The sequence below is a fragment of the Phyllopteryx taeniolatus genome, chromosome 6, assembly GCF_024500385.1.
Source record: "Phyllopteryx taeniolatus isolate TA_2022b chromosome 6, UOR_Ptae_1.2, whole genome shotgun sequence".
NCBI lineage: Eukaryota > Metazoa > Chordata > Actinopteri > Syngnathiformes > Syngnathidae > Phyllopteryx > Phyllopteryx taeniolatus.
In genome coordinates this window covers 19,899,384-19,923,769 of record NC_084507.1, presented here as the reverse complement: position 1 = coordinate 19,923,769, position 24,386 = coordinate 19,899,384, and the positions used below count along the sequence as shown (strand labels likewise).

The window sequence follows — 24,386 nt, the reverse complement described above, 5'->3', positions numbered from 1 at the left end:
TGATTCTGCTGTAATTAAACTCTGACTTCACCACAATTGTATTGTGTTTATCAGGAAATGTTATCTATTTGCAGTTAGCATTGGACAAAAAAAAAGGACAAACTCGGACTGCAACGGACAATTAAAACTGCTGAAAAAAAATGTCAGTACCCCCCTTCCCAGCCTTGAGGACATGCACGCTGCCAGAACTAAGACAAGAACATGCAAAATCCTCTTGGACCCTTCACATCCTGGTTACCACCTCTTCCAGCTCCTTCCCTAAGGTAGGCGCTATCGAACAATGCAAACTAGAACTAGCAGACATTCCAACAGCTTCCGTCTTGCCATTAAGTTCTTAGAGTTAACTTACAATTCCATTGTAACATGCTGCCAATTTTGTCTTGAGATTGTAGTTACATCTCTGTTGGGCCAATTATACATTATTTGCGCAATCACTGTAGTAGTCTCGCCACTCTGCAATACTTGCATATCTGTAGTTGACCAATAGTGGCCACTCGTGTCTAAGAAGTACAGTATCTGCACCATTTGCACAATTGACATAGTTCCAGACTATTATACTACTAGTCACTTTGAACTGCATAAATGTCTTGAAGTCTCTGCGCCATTTGCACAATAGTCACTGCACCAGACTGTTGTTCTATTAGTCATTAAAAACTGCTCTAAATTGCCAGAGGACTGCATTATTTGCACAATTGTCCCCCCAATTTTTTTTTTAATGTATAGGCATTACCTCATTGCTGGTAACCTTTTATTGCTCAGTGACTGTGTTTTTATGTTTTTATGTGACAAACGTATTCACTGTGTCTGTTGTCGTACTAGAGCGGCTCCAAATACCAGAGACAAATTCCTTGTGGGTTTTTGACATACTTGGCAAATAAAGATTATTCTGATTCTGATTTAATATCCCTCATCAGATGAATGAAGTATAGTATAAGTATAAACTCATTTTGGCCGCTTGTATCAGGGATCTTGTTCTTTCAGTCATGACCCACAGCTCATGACCATAGGTGAGGGTAGGAATGTAGATCGACCGGTAAATCGAGAGCATTTTTAGCTCCTTCTTTACCACAAAGGAACGATGCAAAGTCAGCATCACTGCAGACACTGCACCGATCCGCCTGTTGATCTCCCGTTCCATTCTTCCCTCACTCGTGAACAAGACCCTTAGATACTTGAACTCCTCCACTTGGGGCAGGATCTCATCCCCGACCTGGAGAGGGCATGCCACCCTTTTCAGACTGAGGACCATGGTCTCACATTTGGAGGTGCTCATTTTCCTCCCAGCTGCTTCACACTCGGCTGCGAACCGCTCCAGTGAGAGTTGGAGATCACGGCTTGATGAAGCCAACAGAACCACATCATCAGCAAAAAGTAGAGATGCAATACTGAGCCCATCAAACCGGACCCCCTCTGCACCTCGGCTGCGCCTAGAAATTCTGTCCATAAAAGTTATGAACAATCGCGGACAAAGGGCAGCCTTGGCGGAGTCCAAACCTCACCGGAAACGACTCCGACTTACTGCCGGCAATGCGGACAAAACTCTGACTATGGTTGTACAGGGACCGAACAGGCCGTATCAGGGCGTTCGGTACCCCATACTCCTGAAGCACCCCCCACAGGACTCCCCCGAGGAACACGGTCGAACACCTTCTCCAAGTCCACAAAACACATGTAGACTGGTTGTCCGAACACCCATGCACCCTTGAGGACCCTGCCGATTGTGTAGATCTGGCCCACTGTTCCACGGCCAGGATGAAAACCACACTCCTCCAGAATCTGTGATTCGACTTCCCGACGGACCCTCCTCTCCAGCACCCCTGAATAGACCTTACCAGGGAGGCTGAGGAGTGTGATTCCCCCTGTAGTTGGAACACATCCTCCGGTCCTCCTTCTTAAAAAGGGGGACCACCACCCCAGTCTGCTAATCCAGAGGCACTGTCCTCGATGTCCACGCAACGCCTCTCACCGTGGGCAACTCCAAAGTGGAAGAGAGTCCAACCCCTCTCAAGAGGACTGGTACCAGAGCCCAAGCTGTGTGTGGAGGCAATCCCGAATATATCTAGTCGGAACTTCTCGACCTCACACACCAGCTTGGGCTCCTTCCCTGCCAGAGAGGTGACATTCCACGTCCATAGAGCCAGCTTCTGTAGCCGGGGATTAGATCGCCAAGGTCCCTGCCTCCGGCCACCGCCCAGCTCACATTGCACCCAACCCCTATGGCCACAGGTGGTGAGCCCATGGGAAGGGGGACCCACGTTACCCTTTTGGGCTGTGCCCGGCTGGGCCCATTGGTGCAGGCCCGGCCACCAGGTGCTCTCCTTCGAGCCCCACCTCCAGGTCTGGCTCCAGAGGGGGGGCCCGGTGACCCGCATTCAGGCAAGGGAAACCTTGAAACTAATGAGGACCAGTGCTATAGAAAGTAGACGAACGGGTGCTTCAATATGCTTTGAAACATCAATTCCACACAATCGACCAACTCCTTAACAATCAATTTATTTTTCGATTTCTAGGACCATCCCTAATCTCAACCCTCTTTCAAGGTAATATTTGTAATGTTCCTTAGCTGGTGACCTGTTCAGTGAATTGTGCATCCCTGGTCTGCCTGGTCCTCAAGGACCTATGTGACTCATAAATCAAGTTGACAAAAATGCAATAATCAATTAAGTGCATGCTTCTCTGTGCAGTTGGACCTTTCGCCCACTGTGGCACCTTAGTTTCACTTCACACCTCCCTGAGCATTATTGTGAGCGAGAGCCTTTCCTTTTCGTTTCCCCTGGTACCAGTGGAGGCATTCCCTGAGGGGCGAAAAACGCTTTGATGGCGTCGGCCCGCAAACTGAGACGAAGCGACTCTCTCTTCAAAAACATCATCATTGAATAATCTTTTGGACTGTCTCTGCAAATCAGACGCAGCTCGCATCTCCATGCCCATGCTGAGCTACATCATTGATCAGTCGACACAGGGGTGGTGGCGGTTTACCTAATCCAATCTTCAGCACGCTTGGTTTTCAGGTGCTATTTCTTTGGACATATTAGCCTATGATGTCCTCTACTTTGTTACCATACCACCCACAGCTGTTGGGAGTCCATGTACAGAATATATGATTTCTTTAGTGCATTTTGGAGTTTTGTCTACATGCAAACCACATTGAACCAACCATGGATCATTCCCTTTGAAACTGTTTCTGAACATAAGCGGGTTCAGTATTGAAATGAAATTCTACCCACATTTTTAAGGGCCAAAGTACCCAAATTGGGATTTTTCAGTGGCCGTAATCAGAAAAAATGAAATTATACTTGCACATTTTTAGGCGTTAGCTCTTCAAGTGTCCCAAACACTTTCTTCTACAAATTTGGGAAGTACCTGACCCAGGATTTTGGGAGCCCGTGGATTGTTGAACTAAGTACTTACAATACCTTACTATGGCGTATCTTTGTAATAACTTTTGACGTTGACATTGATCGTACAAACATGAAGTCTGTGGATTGTTCCTTTTTAACGTACAAAGAAGGAACCTGATTCTACTTCCACATTTTTCACACAGCTTTTTTTTTTAGGTTTAGGAGTCCACGACTCAATTTTCTTTGTACTCAATTCACTGTTGCTGGCTAAAAATGACTAGTTTTCCAAATTTGCTGTGACTGTATTGCATCTATTCTATCTTTCATGCCGATTATGAACTTCTTATTGATTTTCTGGAACTGACAATTGTTTGGGCTGAGACAATACCAAAGCTCTAGAGTATGCAGCTGTACAGAAGGGTAAACGTATCAAAGACAAAGGTGGCTCCGCTCCAAATACATCGCACAATCAAACGGCCATCGGTCAGCAGGCCAAATAAATAGAGCACAATGACATTAAGGCCGTTTGAAAACATCTCAATCTTCCGCTGCTTTCTTGGCTGATTGGTGACGCATGACAGATAAATCCCGGAAAGTTAATTAAACACAGCAGCCAAGGCCAAGAGGTGCCGCCATAATGAGTCAAGAATATATGTCGTCCCAAATAAGTACAGCAAAAAACAGATTGAAGTCTCTCGACGACATGCCCACAAACGGCCACATAATGATTTTTTTTTTTTTTTGCTACGGTGATCTTTTGCATGAATTAATGAGCAATGCTTTTGTATGTCATAACCATCTGTTGGGTGCTTGTGGCTCAAGCGCTCATTTTGTTCACTGGTATGAGTTGTGTGGTGCATTACACATTATCCAAAGACGTCAATTAACACGTGATCATTATAATTAATATTGTGGCATTGAAGGTGGTGTGGGGGTGTAATGTGAGGCCAGTGCTCTGCATGAAAATCATGGAAATACACCATGAAATTGGCTTCATAGTAAGAAATCACCTTAGTTTTCCAGCTCAGACTTAATATGTGAATGTCCAAGTTGTGGCTATGAAGCACCTGAGCAATAATTTATGAGCACATATTACTGATCCCCCACCAGTGACGGATGAATAGAGTCAGAATTCCTCTTATTCGCGTAGATGCGATTTAGAAAATATGACATTTTCCAAGCGAAGTGAGAAATGAACATTATTCTTCCATTGCACAAATATGCTTTTGCTTGCTATTTGTCTTTTTTTCAAATGTAATCTGTGACCCTTTGTAGAGGTCACAACACTAGATAGCTGTTAGAGAAATGTGAGATTTGTACATTTCTTCACAAAAACTTGTACTACTTTTTTTTTATACTCATGTTAATTCCTCAAGGGGAAATCAACACATACGCTTCTGTACATTTGATATGTTGCAGACCATAGAGAATCAGATCACAGATGCAAGTGGAGATTTCAGAGTGAAATCCTGAGAATAAAAACAGGCCTGGGTACAAAAACAGTGAACAGACAAGTTTCAGCAAATAATGGAGGATAGTTTAAAAAAAAAATCCATGAATATGGGAATTTGTGAAGGCCGAACTGCAAATACACAGCAGCACAGATTACAATCACACTGTTTATATGTCAGAAATTCTGTATATTGTCTCATTCAGTCAAAATTAGAAATGCCTTGATTATCTCCATCATGATCAGGAGTTATATTATCAATAATTGTCAAGTCGTCACCGTTTTGGTGAAAGAACTTTCACATCGTCGTCAGCCAAGCGTCACATCCTCCATTAATTTTGTCACTAAGCCATTCGGCAACAGGCTTTTTTTGCACGCCGCGCCTGTGCGTCCTCTCCTGTGGGTTTGTTTCACGTTCAGCAAGCCGCTTAGCCGCTCTGGACAACACGGCCGACTTAAAACACATAATGCCGCCCTTCAAAAGCAGCCAACTCTGAAATGAAATAAAGCCCAAGGTAAATAACAGAACAAAAGACTTCTCCATCTGCCTGCGTCACATTGTCCTTTTTTCAACTCAATTTATCACACAAGTAAATAAGCTGTCTTTAAAACGTCGGTCACTGTGAAGTCTTTGACTCCTTCTGCTCGGACTTCATCTGTCACGACGTGCTCAAGGCCACTCGCTCAAAGCAATTCGCAGTTGCTCTTGCATAGCACGCATCCATCTTCACGTGGCAGAAAGCAGGTCGGCATTTTTCTAAGAGTGATTTTCTAAGACTTTCAGAGAGTTCCTCCTATAGAGTCGACTCAATACTAATCTGCTACTTCAATGGTATTTTTTAATAGGGGACATTGTGAGCTGCTCCTTTCCAAATATATTTCTGTGACCTGGGCTTTCAGAATTCTGTCAGATTGTGATGTAAAAATATTGTTAATTTACATAATTAATCATTTTAATATTTGTGTTTGTAAATATATATATATATATATATTACATTTTTTTTTTTTACTAAAATATCCAGTACATTTATTTGTAACATTTTAATGGATGCCAAAATTTGACAAAAATTTGTTGATCAACTATTGGGAAAATTATTGGTGAATCGATGGTTTATTTTATATACATTCTTTCATGCAACATTCATTTTTTTTAATAATTTTAAAAACAAATATTTCACATTTTTATTTTACAGAGCAAATACTTTTGTAAAATGTAGTTTTTAATAGCTTGTATACAACTAGTCGGGTCTTTGGAGTGCATGCCCACCCAACAACTTTGAAATTCTTCTTCTTCTTTTAATTACAACCCCAATTCCAATTAAGTTGGGACGTTGTGTTGAGGACACAATGTCCACAATTTCCAAAAACAATTTGAAATGTGGACTCGTCGGCACACAGAACACTTTTCCACTTTGCATCAGTCCATCTTAGATAAGCTCGGACCCTTGTGAATGACTGAGCAATTCAGGGAAGCTCCTTTTATACACGATCATGGCACCCACCTGTTCCCAATTAGCCTGTTCCCCTGTGGGATGTTCCAAAAAGGTGTTTGATGAGCATTCCTCAACTTTCTCAGTTTTTTTTTGCCACCTGTCCCAGCTTTTTTTGGAATGTGTTGCAGCTATAAAATTCTACGTTAATGATTATTTGCTAAAAACAATCAAATTGATCAGTTTGAACATTAAATATCTTGTCTTTGTAGTGTATTCAATTAAATATAGGTTGAACATGATTTGCAAATCATTGTATTCTGTTTTTATTTGTTTAACACAACGTCCCAACTTCATTGGAATTGGGGTTGTATGTATTTTTAAATACATACATTAAAATACTTATAAACATTTTAAACATATTTATAAAATACGTTTTAAATAACTATTTTAATGAATTGGAGAATTTGATTCAATTTTATGAAATATTCATTTATTCATTTTCCTCACGAGGGTCACAGGCGTGGTGGAGCCTATCCCAGCTATCTTTGGGCAAGAGGCGGGGTACATCCTGAACTGGTCACCAGCCAATTGCAGGGCACATATAAACAAACAACCATTTGCACTCACATTCACGCCTACGGGCAATTTAATCTTCAATTAACCTACCATGCATGTTTTTGCGATGTGGGAGGAAACCAGAGTGCCTGGAGAAAACCTATGCAGGTACAGGGAGAACATGCAAACTCCCGAGGCCGGATTTGAACCCAGGTCCTCAGAACCTGGCAGATGTGCTAACCAGGCGCCCACCGTGCCGCCATTGATGAAATTGTGTTTTTAAAAATATATTATTTTTGTTACAGTCTGCCATTTTGTCATGACAAACAGCCAATCATGTTGTACTAGCCACAGTGATACACCCCCTATTTATGGCTTTGTTGATGATGTAATCAGTCGCAGAGTGTCCGACAGCCATCAGTGAAAGACGCTATATCGCTACCCCATGAATCCACTCTTCTTTCTGTCCACGACTGGGAGTTCTGCCTGATGAGGTTTGTGTGAGTTTCCCTGTTTCTGCTCTCAGTAAATCGTGGATTAAGACAACAATGAAATCTGAGAATTTCCTGACCTGCTATCTGTCGATTATGGAACATTGCAACACTTTGGCCCAAGACAAATTCCCCATCTTCAAAGCCTGACCCTCTTGACTGAGTAGTGAACTGCTCTGTATCCTGGCTCTAAATTGACCTGTCACAATTGATCTTAAATTGATTATTAAAATCCTTTCCAGCTTTTCTGGTTGTTCTGCGTTTTGCACTTGGGTCTTCAACACTCCATCTATCATCTTAGTCTTTTTAAAAATATTTTTTCAATATTTTCAAGATATTCAACATTTTATTTTTATTTTAAAGATGAAGTATTTATGTAGAAAAAATGCTTTTTAATTGCTTGTACGCAAATAGTCTCTGAATCACCATGTGTGAAGTTAAACAAACTGATCTTTTATTATTTACCTTTTACCTAAAATGTGTCTGTGAGTGAGGCATTGGCTCTGCAGTAGTAGGTGAGCTATGCTTCATCCGCATGACTCAGTACCGCCCTCAAAATATGTAAATTTCAGGTTGAAAAATGTGCATTATGTAAATTGTCCTGTAATTCTTGATCCTTGAGGTATTTTGACAAAAACTGTGATTGAGACACCTGGGAAGTGTTTTAAATTACGAAAGAAGCTGTCCTTTACATCTGCACAAATGATATAATAATACTTTGAAAAAATACATACATACATAATACATGCTTCCTGTGTAACGACATGTACCACATATGGTTGGCAACCTGTTAAAGGCTTTCAAGTCATCAGTCTGACTTGACCTTTTCCTCTGAAAACAACACAGACTATTTAGCCCATGGGTATGCTTGCCTCCTTATTTAATATAAGTGTGTACTGGCAAATTAAAAACATGAAGAGAATGTCACGGCCTCCAGTGTGAGTTTACAGAAATCCATTTCAAAAAAGGTCACGTATCCCCCCTCCCTCTTCCACCCCTTTCCTATCTGCTCTGGCCGTCAGTCTCCCATGCAGAGCGCTGAGCAGCGACCGAGCTGTCACATCTTATCGCCAGTGTGCAATCTTTTCTGGGAAGAAAAAAAAAAAAAAAGAAGTGACGGCAGAGCTGAGGCTCAGCGGGTTCTTGGCCATTAAAAAATAATAACAACAACAAGTGAATCTGGCAGCTTTTGGCCCTGTATTCCAAGCATTTGGGGAGTCTTTTGCTCACCGTGGGACACATTGTTTTTGTTGTTTGTTCTTTTTTACAGTTTGAGAGCATTTCTAGGGCCTGTAAGACACATTATGCTTTTTTTCACAATTGGAAACAGTTTTCAGGTAACTTAATAACATGGATGTGACTTGTGTTCGTCAAAATACCCCAAGGATGAAGAATTAAAAGTACATTTCTGGATACACTGGCCCAGTGACAAGAAGTGCTTTCGTTACTACCACCGCAGTGTCTCCCAACTTGTTTTGGGTCAAGGCACATATTTGACATTAGAAAAAAAAAACACATGGCTAACCACCATCAGTTGTTGACCAATACTGGCCACTCATGCCAGAGTAGCATCTGCACCACTTGCACGCTGACTGACGAGTAACTGCAACATTTGCTCCAACTACCGGAGGGAAATTCCTTGTGTGTTTTTTGGACATGGCAAAATAAAGATGATTCTGATTCTGAAAATGGCACAAAAGGTATATAAACGGGTTTTTAATGATGCCATAAAACACATACATACAAAGAGATTCCCCCTTCGCCGCAGAAGTTACGTAGTAGATTTCCGTGAAAAATCTGCAATATACAGAGTCCATATAGAAAAACATTTAAATATTTTAAAACAGGGATTATCAAACTTTTTACACAAATTACCACCATCACGACCAATTTTAAAAACGATATGTAATATTTTCGTAAGCCACTGTAACATTATGCTCAACATTAACTCTGTGCTTATTGGTTCTATATATGAATAATAATTAAAAAACGGTACTTAGAGAGTGATTCAATTAATGTTTTGTTCATATCGGTTAAACAAAAAATTTACCAAAAGAAACGCTTCTTAAAGATTAAATGCTGATGTACTTAAGTTAAATATTACTAAACTGTACTTGGACAGTGATTCTTTAACGTACCACCAGAAGGAGCCTGCGTACCACTACTAGTATGCATACCACACTTTGAGAATCACTGTAAGCTTTAAAATAAAAAAAACTTGTTTCTCATTCTAAAAAATTGTGAACTTTTTTCTTTTTTTTTAACTTGAAATCGTTTTAGGGTCTTTCTACACACCTTAAAACAATACACACACATTTAAACACAGGACATTTTGAGAGAGCGAGCACAAAAAGAATAGACAAAAAAAATGGCAGAAATATCAAAATAAATAACGCCTACAGTACAAAAAATAAGGTGTTTGCATCTCGGAAAGACTAACTGTACTATCAATTGCCTTTTTTTTTTTTTTTTTTAAAGTTATCGTGCAATTTAAAAAAATAAATAAATAAAATCGCAAATTAGGGGAACGCAAAGCGTGAACCACGATATAGCGGTGGTTTACTGTATACAAAAAATAAAGTCGTCACAGTCGGGCAGAAACCTCCTATATCCAAATGTTGGTCAATTTCATATTTTTCCACTCCACGTGGGGCTGTTATTTTAACAAATCGTGGCCCAATCTACAGCGCTGAAAATGGCTTGCTCACATTGATGATGCAATTTTAATGACGCAACACTTCCTGAAAAGCATTGGTATGGGAGATGCAAGCATTCTGCCCAACACCAGCAATATATTAATGATAATATAAATGGATGGATGTATAATTATTACCTCCAATAAGCCTAAATACAAATTTATTTTTAATGGGTAAACATTTCATTTGAAGTGCATTGGTTTTACTGACCCCTGCTGGTTCATCCACAACATAAAACATTGAGCATCTGAGGGACTTGAAGCCTGCTTTTATCTTTGATCAAATGTATTTGTTGTGTTCCTGGTGGAGTTTGTCGGCTGTAACTTTGCACTGATAAATCTCTCCATGCTTTGCCGCCTCTTTCTTGCTCTGGCTGCTATCTGATTAGCAGGAGTGTAAAACCGACTGGGATTAATTTCACCGCTGTCTCCCCTCGTTCCGTTCCGGCCTGTTGTTTCCCTCCAAACAATGCCTCGTCGAGACACGAACAAATGGTGAGCATGCGTTGCTATCTGCTGCTTTTTCGCGCTTCCGCTCTTAATGCAAATGCTAGAAAGCCAGAAGAATTCGATGACACTTACATGGAAAAGATATTCGGAAGTTGGAAGAAGACACACAGGAAGTTGCGTTAATTGAACTGACTCGCATTCGTAGCGTGTTGTCGTCAAAGTAAAGTCAAACATTCTTGAGGCGCTTGTCATCAAAGTTAAAGTTCAGCCAAATTGACAAAAAAAAAAATAAATAAATAAATTACATTTCAGAAAACAAATTAACAAAAGTTAAAACAAATTTATATTTCAGAAAACAAACTAACAAAAGCCAACACACTTTTACATTTCAGAAAACAAAGGAAACAAACACAAAAAAAATTTACATTTCAGAAAACAAATTAACAACAACCGAAACACTTACATTTCAGAAATCAAATGAACAAAACACAAAACCCTTTAACATTTCAGAAAACAAATTCAAAGAATACGAAACAAATTAACAAAAGCCAAAACAAATTACAAGTGACACAAACCGGGAATGGAACGTAACATATCACAGATTGATGCGAAGGTTTCCCACATGCATTATTAGGATTCCCTTGCATTTTCCTGCAGAAGACGCGCTGCTCCAATGTTATTGGCTCCAGGATACGCGCCATTGCACTATGATTGGCTGCTGTATCCCAGTAGAACACGCCTTGCTGCTTCCAGATGGTTAAAGAAGTATGTGACTTATGTGTGGTGGTGTTATAAGGGGGTCTGAATACTTTCTGTACCACACACACACACAGTATATATATATATAAAATAAATGAATAAAAGATATCAAACCATTTTCCATTTTCTGTACCGCTTATCCTCACTAGGGTCACGGGTATGCTGGAGCCTATCCCAGCTATCTTCGGGCATACAAAATGAATATATACAAAATAGAAAATGGAAGTAGAATAAAATGAATAAAAAAGAGAAATAATAAAAAATTGTTAAAATAATAAATAATACATTTAAGTAAATTAGATTAAATTCATACAAAATACATATTTACAATATATTAATCTAAAAAACATGGAATAAAAAAAAGATAAAAACTAAAAACATGCATAAATAAAAAAAATCAATAAAATATAGTACAAACCTTTGATAAAAAGAGAGCGGCACAGTGTATGACTGGTTTGCACATCTGCCTCACAATTCTGAAGACCCGGGTTCAAATCTGGCCTCGCCTGTGTGGAGTTTGCATGTTCTCCTCATGCCTGCGTGGGTTTTCTCCGGGTACTCCGGTTTCCTCCCACATCCCCGAAAACTAATAATAAACAAATACATTTTAAAGTGACATTAAAAGCCATCATTGGACAGAGTTGCCATTTGCACTACACTCGAGTAAACAATCAAAATATGTAGAAGCACACAACTGTTTCGGAAATTATGCCGCCTATTCACTGGGCACTGCGTAAAAGGAATAGACATCTTATTATCGCATCGTCTTCTACGATGACTCTCACGCTGCAATTTTGCAGGACCTCTTTGTGAAAGCTGCTGTCCGTTGCCCAGTGATTCAGGTTTGGCGGGGACTAACCATCACTAAAAGTGCGAGCGTTGGCGTCACAGATTTCCGTGCGGCCTCATTAAGTGGTCACATTGTGACGTCAAACGCCCACTGAGTGAGTAGCTGTGTTATTATTGTTATGATTATTACCCACAATGCTCCAAAGCGCTTTGGCTCGGGACCACCACTCCAGTTCATCTGTTCCCATCGCCCATCAACCTACCTACCGTAAAAGCCTTTTACTGGGGTCATCAGTGCAATATAGTGCTTGAATGAGTTCAGTAGGTGGAGAAATGTGCATTGTACTCATGGTATGGTCTTCCAACAGTGCAGATGGAAGCGATGAAATATCATCCGCATACTCCTCACTTTTTTTTTTTTTTTTTCCTTTTCGTGGCTGCACCGTAAAAGTGTACCGGTTAGGAAAAGTAGGATAACCGTAGGACCTCAAATGGTTGTTACTGCGACATAGCAACGTAGCTGAATGTTCAGTAGTAACTTATGAGTTTATTTTGTTCTGTGACCATACTCTTAACTTATAAAACATTCATATATCAAATTATGCTTCCCCATCAAAATGAATGAAAATGCCATTAATCTGTTGAAGCCTGGCAAAAAACGCCAACAAATTTTGGGAACTTGAGAAAAATAGCATTCTACGGTTCTATTGTGCTTAAAATATAAGAATAGAGAATAGATCAAAGTATTAAAGCAGAATATAATAACAATTAGGGATGCAACTAACTATTATTTTAATAATTGACGCATCTGTCGATTTGTTTTATTTTTTTATTTATTTTTTTTCCGATGAATTGGATAAAAACAAAACATTTCCACTGGGAGCAAATTCGGGTTCAGTGTCTTGCCAAGGGCACTTCGACATGCGGACAGTCGTAGCCGGGATTCAAACCAGTGACCCTTCGATCACTGCACGACCTGCTCTAACTAATGAGCCACAGCCGACCAATTTTAAGTTAAACAAGGTCTCTCAGCCATTAATCGATTATCAAAATAGTTGTCAATGTGCTACTCTATTAGTTGCCGATTAATCGGTTAATTGTTGCACCTCTAATAACAATTAAATGCAATGTACAGAAATAATTGTATTTTATTTGGATTTGTGCAATTGAAAGCAAATAAAAAAAAAATTTTTTCTTCACATTCTGTCGTATGTCACAAAGCAGAGTCAAGTGTTTTACCTCTTTAATACAACCGAAAACAGGACACGCGGGGGAGGTTTATGAGAGATAACATTACCACTTAGTCTATATGCAGTAACTGTATACTGTATAGTGCCGTTTCGATGTATCAAAGTGTTTCCCCCATCTGTTATCGCCATACATCACCATTCCACACGGGGCACCTTCAGCATTTATTTAAGCTGAGACACCTGAGGGAAATTAACTTGTGAGGGGCAAAAATACATCGATCTCTCGTTGGAGCTTGACTTCAGGCTTTCACTTTTCACACACTGGCCTCGTAATGGGGGCAACGCTGTCTTTGTGGTTGCCATGGTAACGGGACTAGTACATGGACCTTGTGGTGGATATCCTTGATATCCAGTTTAAGGGGTCCATTAACTGGTATGCTCTTTATCGTCACTAGTAGAACAATTTGGGCATACTAGTACAAAAATGACATGTTACTCGGGAGGCAAAACTGTGAACTAGTTGACGACTCCATGCTACTAGCTCTACTAGTCATAGACTAGACATTATAAAATTCTACGAGTTAATATCTCGTGCTTTACTTGTAGTACTAGTAGCGTGCAGATGTCAACTGTTGGACAGTTTTCCATCACAAGTGACGTGTAGTTTGAATGGAAGGCAGTAGTGAGGAAAAAAATGCTAGTAAGACAGTCATTCTATGCGCTAGTCGTTCTACTAGTGAACTGAATCGTCTTTATGGAAAGCTGTTTGAGGTGTCCAGTTTAAGGTCCATGTACAGGTACTAGTACGCTCTTTGTCCTGACCAGTAAGACAACTCAGCGAACTGGTAGAATGACTGACTCTGACTAGTCATGTTTTTTTCACTTACTATCAAACTTCGGTGCTGTACTAGTAACACTACTAGGCACAACTGGTAGACGTGCGTCACACACGAGTAGCCTTCCAGATCCTGCTAGTAGCACTATGATGTCCACTAGTAGTTTTGCCTCACATTACATGTAGTTGTCCAACTAGTGTGCCGAAATTTAATAGTGGAAAAAACGTGACTAGTGAGAGAGTCGTTCTACTAGTGCAATGAATTGGCTTGCAAGTGAGGACAAAGAGCCTACTAGTACATGGACCTTAAGTTGGATATCAAGGCTATCGAATAAATGTATGTGGCTTCCCATAGTGAAGTGAAGAACTAAGCTCAAAAGTTTACACGGCGCAATAATAGCAAATAATGTCATGTTTACGTAAAGGGTGAGAAAGCACAGCATGGGGGCACGCGATGTATACAAACTTATGTTGGATTAAGGCATAATTCATGCACGTGGATCACATGAATTATGGGAACATTTATGACAGCCCTACTGAATAATTCCTGGATGCATAAAGAGGAATATACTGTGTGCATCCAGAGTTGTCTTGTTAGTTTAATCCTGGTTTAATAACCTTGTGGGAATGAGCGACATGCTGCTTCACCGAGATAAAGGCGTCATTATGTGAATGCATAGCAGCGTTTTCTGGTAAATGTACATTACAACAGAAGATATGATGCCAATGTATCGATACTGTATCGCACTGGAAAATGATACTGCTCAGTACCAGTATGATGCATTGCGATATCGATATTTAATACTGGTAGATCGACACTGTATCCCAGCAGACAATGAAATAGACAATAGTGATATCAATACAATATATGAGGTTGATGTAGCCATACTGTATCCCCCACAGACAACGATACTGTATTGATATTTGATGCCTGTGTATAATTACTGTATTGCATTGGACAACAATAATAATGCATAATAATCATCATCATCATTGTACAAACTCAAAACACACCTATTCTGGACTGCCTACTCATTTTAACATTTGGTTACAGTACAGTACTCAATGTACTGTAATATTTAATTATTGATGTGTGCCTTTGAGGGGCGTGGCCCAGTCAGTAATGTCCGGTTAGTATGTGTGTGAGCCTCTGGGTGTGAGTTGTGGCCTACAGGAGCTCTTTGCACATGATCTCATTTTGTATTTGTGTTTTTGACCCGTTCGATCAATGGATGAAAGTGCATCAGCGACTGTGGCTTTATTTGCCCACATGTGGGGGCATTACAGTACTGTACAGTACAGTCGTAGTTGCTCCATTTTTATTTATTTTTTCCACTAGAGCGGCGGTGTAGCTAAAGCTCGATCATGACTAAAGTTTTGGCTCGCAACACAAAGCAAAAAAATTGACCAAGCAACAGCTCATAACTCGAACGATTTGTGAAAAGTCAAGGTACCAACTGTATCAGCCAGCCTGGCTCCCGATCATCCCCACCTCCATGATGGAGGATCCTCATTGATTTGCCGCTCACACCACAGAGAGATCAAACGGAGACGTTGGTGTGAGATATGAGAGAGCAAAATGATGAGATGCCGTGCCGTGCGTCATGTTGCCGGGAGTCCTTGTGGGAATCGCCATTAATCACCAATTCGGCGGCCGTGGCGGCTTCACAGAGAAAGCAGATGATAAGATTTGATGAAAAGAAATTGGCCTTTGAATGTGCCACTGATCATGTTTAGCACTTGAACAGAGCCCCAGAGTGGAATTAGCAACCACGATTGGATTGCTGCTTCATGGCTATGCTGCTAGGTTAGCATTTCAGAGATGTCATGGAAATTTACCAGAGCAGGCCCCTGTGATAAGATCGCAATGTCACGGTGAAGCAGCATGTGGCTCATTACCAAAGGTTATTTCCAAGGAGCTGTACACAATTGTATGTTTGTGATCACTTCCTCTGTGATTTCGTTTCCTCTTTCTTCCGAGGAATTAACTATTTATAAAATACAGCGGTACCTTGACCAACAAGTGCCGCAACTTAATGTTTTTTTTTAGTTATGAACGATCGTATGGTCGATAATTTTGCTGTGTGTTGAGACTCAAAATTTGAGTTACGAGCAAGCTTCTAATCCTCTCCTTTTCATCTGAAGTGAAAAATGCAATTTAGCAATTAAGGTACTGTGCCCTCACATGAAGAAAGATATGAAGATATAAGAAGATATATATAAGAATATATGCATATATATATTTAAATTATAACGGGAAGTTTTGGCATCTAGGGTTTAGTTCCCCTTTAAAATGTTTTTACACCATACAGTGCTATTTGTCTTTATTAAAAACATCTGGAGCACATTCACATTTCAATTCAATGGGGAAAATGTATTTGATAGATGAGTAAAATTGCGTTGCGAGCTCGGTCACAGAACGAATTCGACTCGTAAGTCAAGGAACCACTGTATTTGTAACATACATCGCAGTATCGATATTTGAGGCTAGTGTATCAATCCTGGATTTGTAGTACACAACGAAACAGTCTATTGCAGTATCGATATCCTGTATCATTGTATATACTGTATTCAAAGTTGTGAATTACAATGCATTGTGAAATCAAAGATCTGAGATTGGTGTATCAATAATATATCACAACAGACGACGTTACGAACCATACAATAAACTGAAATATGGATATTTCGTACTGGTGTATTAATATTCTATCTATTGTAACAGACAACGATGCGGTACAACATGTTAATGGTATCTGATGCGCGTGTATCAACACTATGATATCATAGAACGACACTTGACCGCATCATACAACAATAAGATGCATCTTCATATCTATATTTTATGCTGGTCTTTCTATACTGTATTGCAACAGACAATACAATAAATCACAATATCGTTTTGTATTGTGCGTGCGGGTACCTCTGCTGTTTTGCAATGGACAACTTTAAGATACATCGCGATATCCATACTTGATTCTAGTGTATCACAGCACAATTATATGGTTTGATTAGATGTATCGATTTTTATTGTACTAGACAACAATACTATGCATTACAGTATCGATATCGCATGCTTGTGTATCAATACTGTTTTGTAACAGACAATACGGCATGTACGATACATTGAGATATCTAGATTTGATGCTCGTGTGTTGATAAATTGCGATTTTGAGATTTGATGTTGGCGATACCACACGTCGCGAGGTTTATCAAATAAATTGCAAAACATATAACGATGTGATACGGTAGGATATCATTATTTGAGGCTGCTGTATTGCGCTAGCTGTATTCTTGTCACCTGTGATCAAAGGTACTGTTTCATATCATTTTCTACCATGCTTTCTGTACCATGTTGCTCGCTTTTCACCACAGCAATTAGCACATTGAGTGACAACGAAAAGAGGAAAAAAAAAAAAAACTGTTCAGACGGAGTCCTTTCAAGTTGATGTCCAGTAATGACACCCAGTCACTCAATCACAGTCAACTTTGTTACCTCCCTCCACTCCAGTCAAAGTAATGCGCTGATTAATCCAACAAGCTGTCGTCCGCCTCCAACTCCGGCGTGTTGTAAATTCACAGACAACGACGATGCGGTGTAAATAGACTGCAGCTGGCGTCAGGTACCTGGTGTAGCGCGGATGAAACGGGGCCTTTGTGATAAGACAGACGGGTGCGCGGGCTGTCAAAACTGACTCGATTTTACAATTTATCCCCTATTTATTGCAAGTGACCTTGATGGCTAAGTAGTTGCCGGGAAACAGACTGAAAGTCTGACGCTGCAGACATTAAATCAGTGGTTCTCAAACTTTTTATGCCAAGTACCACCAGGTTTTATTCCTAGAAAGTACTGCATGTATTGTCATCCACTATGACATTATGCACAGTTGGACCATCAATACTGCGCTTCCCTTCCCTGGTGAAATGTAATTCTTTTTTAGGTATTCCTGGGTTCTTCCACACAGTGTGGGTATGGAAGGTGTCAAGGCACTCCAGGAGTTTTATACATTTTTGGAAAATATTTTGTAACAGCCACGGACCTCTCAAAATGACTACTCTGTCAAAATGGCCAGAATTTGATTACCAAGCTCCCTGCTGTGTGTTTGTGGAAGGTTTCCCGACACTCGTGGACCTTTTATTATTCATCCATCCATCCATTTTCTGAGCCGCTTCTCCTCACAAGGGTCGCGGGCGTGCTGGAGCCTATCCCAGCTGTCATCGGGCAGGAGGCGGGGTACACCCTGAACTGGTTGCCAGCCAATCACAGGGAACATAGAAACAAACAACCATCCGTACTCACATTCACACCTACGGGCAATTTAGAGTCTCCAATTGATGCATGTTTTTGGGATGTGGGAGAAAACCGGAGTGCCCGGAGAAAACACACGCAGGCACGGGGAGAACATGCAAACTCCACACAGGCGGGGCCGGGGATTGAACCCGGGTCCTCAGAACTGTGAGGCTGACGCTCTAAACCCCTTTTATTATTATTATTATTATTATATTTTTTTTAGCTGCTTGAAGAATTTGTGATTTTGCGACAACCTGTCAAAATTGTTGTGCATTGACTCTTAAAAAAGGTGCAGTTTTGGGCCATTTATGGGTCCGACCAAGGCTCTATGTATGGAAAGTTTCAGCACTTCTGAATGTAAAAGCCCCAAACTGTCAAAATGGCTGAAAAGCAATTCACACACATCAAAATTGTTGAAAATCCTTTACGAAAAATATAATTTTCTTTCGCCATATTTGGGTCTGACCAGGGCCCCTGGTGTGGTTGTGTAAGGTTTCCAAGTACTCCTGGACCTAAAAGTATAATTTTAAGCAACTTGAAAAATTTGCGACAGCCGCAGACCTATCAAAATGGATGAACAATCAACTCCTCAAAAACAAGTACAGTTTTTTTTTTTGTGTGTGTTTTCTGGAACCCCTTGTGTGTGTATGGAAGGTTTCCCTGCACTCACAAACTAAAAAGTGTGTATTTTATTTTATTATTATTTTTTTTTAGCAATTTGAAAAATGTGCGGTTTTGGCGGCCCTGTCGAACTTGCCAAAAATCTATTCCCAGTTGTTGAAATCGACTCCCCCAAAAATTCTTTTTTTTTTTTTTTTTTGTGTGCCATTTCTAGGTGCGGTTGTAAAAGGTTGGATTTAGGTCAAGTTCAAAATGAGTTGTTAAATCAGTTAAATTGTGAGCTGCCTCTGCAAAGACCCGATGCTAGTTTAGCTTAGCTTATCTTCATGCTTTGAAAACATCAAATGGCTTTTTAACGGGCCTGTTTATGAGCCTCGCATTTCCACTTTCCATCGACTTCATTCATCAGAATCATTGCGGTGCTTCGACAGACGGAGCCTCGCTTGTAATAAAATAATTAATATAAAAGAGGCTTTTATTTATGAAAATGGCTTTACGGCCAATTAGCATGATGCCGTCGTTAAAGTAATGACATTCTCGGATTCTCGCTACGTGCTTGTTGTTTATCCCCCAGACAGGCTGTCATTGAGCGCACACAATAGAGGCTTTTATTAGAGAAGAGGCCTTTATTTGGACTTTTTTTAAACAGTATCTTAATTTTTGAAATTGCATTAATTCCGCAATCTTGTGAAACTTTAGCTCAGCCAGCGTCTAAAGTGTTTCCTCTTTGGCTTTTTTGTTGTTGTACGAGAAGGTATCCATTGTAGCATAGAAGTGCGATGGTAGTACAGGAAATGTGATATATTAACGATCACATGCACAATTAAATTATACAGAGCACATGCTAAGATAAACACACTTATTGTACACATAGTTATACCAATAAAAGGCCACTAAGTGACAGTATCGCTCCTTCCTGTTCCCTCTCAGTTTTCAAAAGGTTGAGTGGTTTTACTTTATTTTACTTTTGTTCCACATGTATAAACTTGTTTATTTATTTATTTTTTTACACTTGTATGGCGCCTACCAGTGTGGTCGCCTCGGTAACGCGCTCTCTAGTATTGTTTTTGATTTTTTTCGTTCGTCTTTGGAGACATTACATGACTCACTTACACAAGGGGAGACTTGCTAACCATCAAGGAGGCTACTCCGGACTTTTTTGCACCAATTTTCGCAAATCCACTCAGTTTTTTCCCCAAGTTACTTACCGGGGCGGCGTCCGCGGTTTTCGGCGCATGGAGGCGGAAGCGGCGCCACAGAGGGAAGCGAGCCGGCATCCAAGTGAAACTCCGCAAGAGAGGACACAGATTGGCGTTTCCGTCGATCCACCTCGCGAATGTACGCTCCCTACCCAACAAAATGGACGAGCTTCATCTTCTGTTAAAGACCAGTAAAGACTTCGGACGTTCCGCTGCCATGTGCTTTACGGAGACTTGGCTTTACGACGCTGTACCCGATGGCGCCGTCATGCTTCCATATTCATCGAGCAGACCGCGACATGGAATCATCTGGGAAAACAAAGGGCGGGGAACGAAAGGATATGCTTCTATATCAAGGAAAAATGGTGTGCGGACGTCACGGAGCTCAGCACACACTGCAGCCCGCATTTGGAGTCGCTGTTTTTGAACTGTGAGCCATTCTACTTGCCGCGTGAGTTCGCATCATTCATCCTGGCTGGCGTGTACATCCCGCCTCAAGCTAACACGAACGCCCCACTGCTAATGCTCGCCGAACAAGTCAACGACATTGAAAAAAAACACCCGGACTCACCCCTCATTATTCTCGGGGACTTTAACAAAGCTGAACTCAACCACAAACTCCCTAAATACAAGCAGTACATCGACTGTCCTACCAAGGAAAATAACATTTTAGACCACTGCTATACTACGCTAAAAAACGCATACCGTGCTATACTTCGTGCAGCCCTGGGCTCGTCTGATCACTGCTGAATTCACTTAATACCGACATACAGGCAAGAACTTAAATGCGCGAAGCCTACAGTGAAAAAAGATGGAACTTCAAAGCTGTTTAGACTGCACAGACTGGAGTGTCTTTGAAAATTCAGCTGGCAGCCTAGATGAATATACGACTGTTACATCCTATATCAGTTTCTGTGAAGATGTGTTTGTACCAAAAAAGTCATTTTGCACATTCAACAACAACAAGCCGTGGTTCACTGCTAAACTTAAGCAGCTTCGCCAAGCTAAGGAGGACGCATATCAGAGCGGGGACAGGGCCCTGTATAATCGAGCTAGAAACCAGCTGACTAAAGAAATTAACATTGCACAGAGGAACCATACAGCAAAGTTGGAAAAACAGTTTAGCGAAAATCAGTCTGGCATGCATTCCAATCGCTGACTAATTACAAGTGACAATCCCCCCAAGCTGAGAAAAATAGCACACTAGCCAACAACTTGAATACCTTATACTGCAGATTTGAAAAGGACCCTTTCACACCCACCCATCTGGCCGCACCCCAGACCATAATCACACCGCTGACTTTTGCGTTAACCATCCATGAACAGGATGTGAGACGCATCTTCAAACAACAAAAGATTAACAAAGCGTCAGGCCCAGACTATGTGTCCCCATCCTGCCTCAAAGTCTGCGCGGACCAGCTCGCACCAGTCTTCACTCAGATCTTCAATAGATCTCTGGAACTGTGGGAAGTACCATCCTGTTTCAAACGCTCCACCATCATTCCAGTCCCCAAGAAACCTGCAATCTCGGGTCTAAATGACTACAGGCCTGTCGCTTTGACATCTGTGGTCATGAAGTCCTTTGAACGTCTCGTGCTGGACCACCTCAAGAGCGTCACAGGTCCCCTGCTGGACCCCCTGCAGTTTGCCTACCGAGCGAACAGGTCTGCAGATGATGCAGTCAACATGGGACTGCACTTCATCCTAGAACACCTCGACAGTGCAGGGACCTATGCGAGGATCCTGTTTGTGGACTTCAGCTCAGTGTTCAACACAATCATTCCTGAACACCTTTCCTCCAAGCTTCTCCAGCTCAGCGTCTCACCTGCCATCTGCCAGTGGATTTACAGCTTTCTGACAGGCAGAACACAGCAGGTGAGGCTGGGGGAGGCCACCTCATCCACACGCAGCATCAGCACTGGGGCGCCCCAAGGTTGTGTCCTCTCTCCGCTGCTCTTCTCTCTCTACACGAACGACTGATCCTCAGCGCAACCGACTGTCAAACTCCTGAAGTTTGCAGATGACACCACTGTCATCGGCCTCATCAAGGACGGTGACGAGTCTGCATATCGACAGGAAGCGGAGTGGCTGGAGCTGTGGTGCGGCCGACACAACCTGGAGCTGAACACGCTCAAGACTGTAGAGATGATCGTGGACTTCAGGAGGCATCCTTCGCCACAGCTGCCCCTCACGTTGTCCAGCTGCCTTGTGTCAACCGTCGAGACCTTCAAGTTCCTGGGAATTACAGTCTGTCAGGACTTGAAGTGGGCGACCAACATCAACTCCGTCCTCAAAAAGGCCCAGCAGAGGATGTACTTCCTGCGGCTTCTGAGAAAGCACGGCCTGCCACAGGAGCTGCTGAGGCAGTTCTACACAGCGGTCATCGAATCAGTCCTGTGTTCTTCCATCACAGTCTGGTTTGGTGCTGCTACAAAAAAGGACAAACTCCGACTGCAACGGACAATCAAAACTGATGAAAGGATTGTCGTTACCCCCCTACCCACCCTTGAGGACTTGCACGCTGCCAGAACTAAGACAAGAGCGTGCAAAATCCTCTCGGACCCTCCGCATACCGGTCACCAGGTCTTCCAGCTCCTTCCCTCAGGTAGGCGCTACCGATCAATGCAAACTAGAACCAGTAGACATTCCAACAGCTTCTTCCCTCTTGCGATCAACTTCTTAAACACCTAACCTACAATTCCACTACAACATGCTGGCAATTTTTTGACTTGAGTTCGTTGTCACATTTCTGCGGGGCCAATTATGTATTACTCGTGCACTCACTGTAGTTGTCTCACCACGCTGCACTATTTGCATATCTGTTGTTGACCAATACTGGCCACTCATGCCAGAGTAGCATCTGCTCCATTTGCACACTGATTGAGGAGTATCTGCAACATTTGCACAACCAACATTGTCCCAGATTATCGCACTACTCGTCACTTGAAACCGTATACACTCCTTGAAGTCTCGGCACCCTTTGCACAATGGTCATTGCAACGGACTATTGCAATATTAGTCATTTGAACTGCTCTAAGTGCTCGAGGGCTCTGCATCTTTTTGCACAATTGTCAAAATTTTTTTTAATTAATTAAAAAAAATGTACCAGCATTACTAGATAAATAGCAACCCTTTACTGCTCAGTGACTGTTTTTTTTTTTTTTTTTGTCAATGTCTTTGTCTCAAAAGTCTGTTGTCGTACTAGAGCGGCTCCAAATACTGGAGACAAATTCCTTGTGTTTTTTGGACATACTTGGCAAATAAAGATGATTCTGATTACAGTTGGGAATGTTAAAATGTGGCTTATAACTATTGCCTGGACAAATTCTTATTTTCATTATTTGAATAGTATATTGATTTGAGCCAGACGAGGTGGTTCGGGCATCTGGTTAGGATGCCCCCTGGACGCCTCCCTGTTAAGGTTTTCCGGGCACATCCCACTGGGCGGAGGCCCCGGGGAAGGCCCAGGACACGCGAGAAGGAATAAATCTCCCGGCTGACCTGGGAACACCTCAGGATCGCCCTGGAAGAACTGAACGAAGCGGCTGGGGAGAGGGAAGTCTGGGCTTCTCTGCTTAAATTGCTGTCCCCGTAACCCGACCCCGGATAAGTGGAAGAAAATGGATGGATGGATGGAAAATACCAAGTAATTTAGTATTGAAAAAAAATCAAAATAAGGCCAACAGAAACAAAAAAAAAAACATAAGTAAAAAGTAAAAAAATTCTTAATGGGTCAATTCGATCCGCGATAGGAACATGCAGCAGTTCACGCTGACCCAAGAACATGTTCAGAACAAATTCACTTTACATGATTTCCTATGGGAAAAAAAACCCACTGTAATAGATTATGTATTATATATTATAACATAGGAGTATAGTTGTAAAATACGCTATGTTAGTATTAATTCAATTAAAATTATATTTGTTACATATAAGGCCTCAGTGCTTGTGAAGCTAACGCTCCATTGTCCCTCACAGTTCTTTAAGGACACAGCATTGTTAACACACACAAACATCAGTGAAAATGTGGATTTTCAAAATCTTGAGCTGTGCCTAATTCAAAGGATTACGCTGATGACGTAAACCCTAAAATGAAAGAACTAGCCAAAAGCATGACTAACAATATAATTATAATTTTTGTCTTGATCATCGATGTTACATAATACAAAATTGAATTTATTTAAGAAAATGTTAGTCTTGCCCACTGAGCTTACATGAATTCATGTTGATCATTGAACTTAGATAATAAAATACAATTAAATAAATAAATAGAATACTGTTGACGGTATA

The 24,386-nt window shown here is 41.2% G+C and overlaps 1 long non-coding RNA gene across 3 annotated transcripts in view; it reads left to right on the top strand.

Annotated features, from left to right (window-relative positions):
• The window catches only part of LOC133480197 (uncharacterized), a 34,461-nt gene that overhangs the window by 1,589 nt on the left and 8,486 nt on the right, over window positions 1-24,386 (top strand). For 2 of the 3 annotated variants that reach the window (XR_009789215.1, XR_009789217.1), the window contains 3 exons: window positions 75-263; window positions 7,176-7,273; window positions 10,358-10,906. This is a non-coding gene — a long non-coding RNA (uncharacterized LOC133480197). Of the gene's footprint in view, window positions 1-74; window positions 264-7,175; window positions 7,274-10,357; window positions 10,907-24,386 lie in introns of those variants that run through there. The other variant, XR_009789216.1, reaches the window with a different exon arrangement.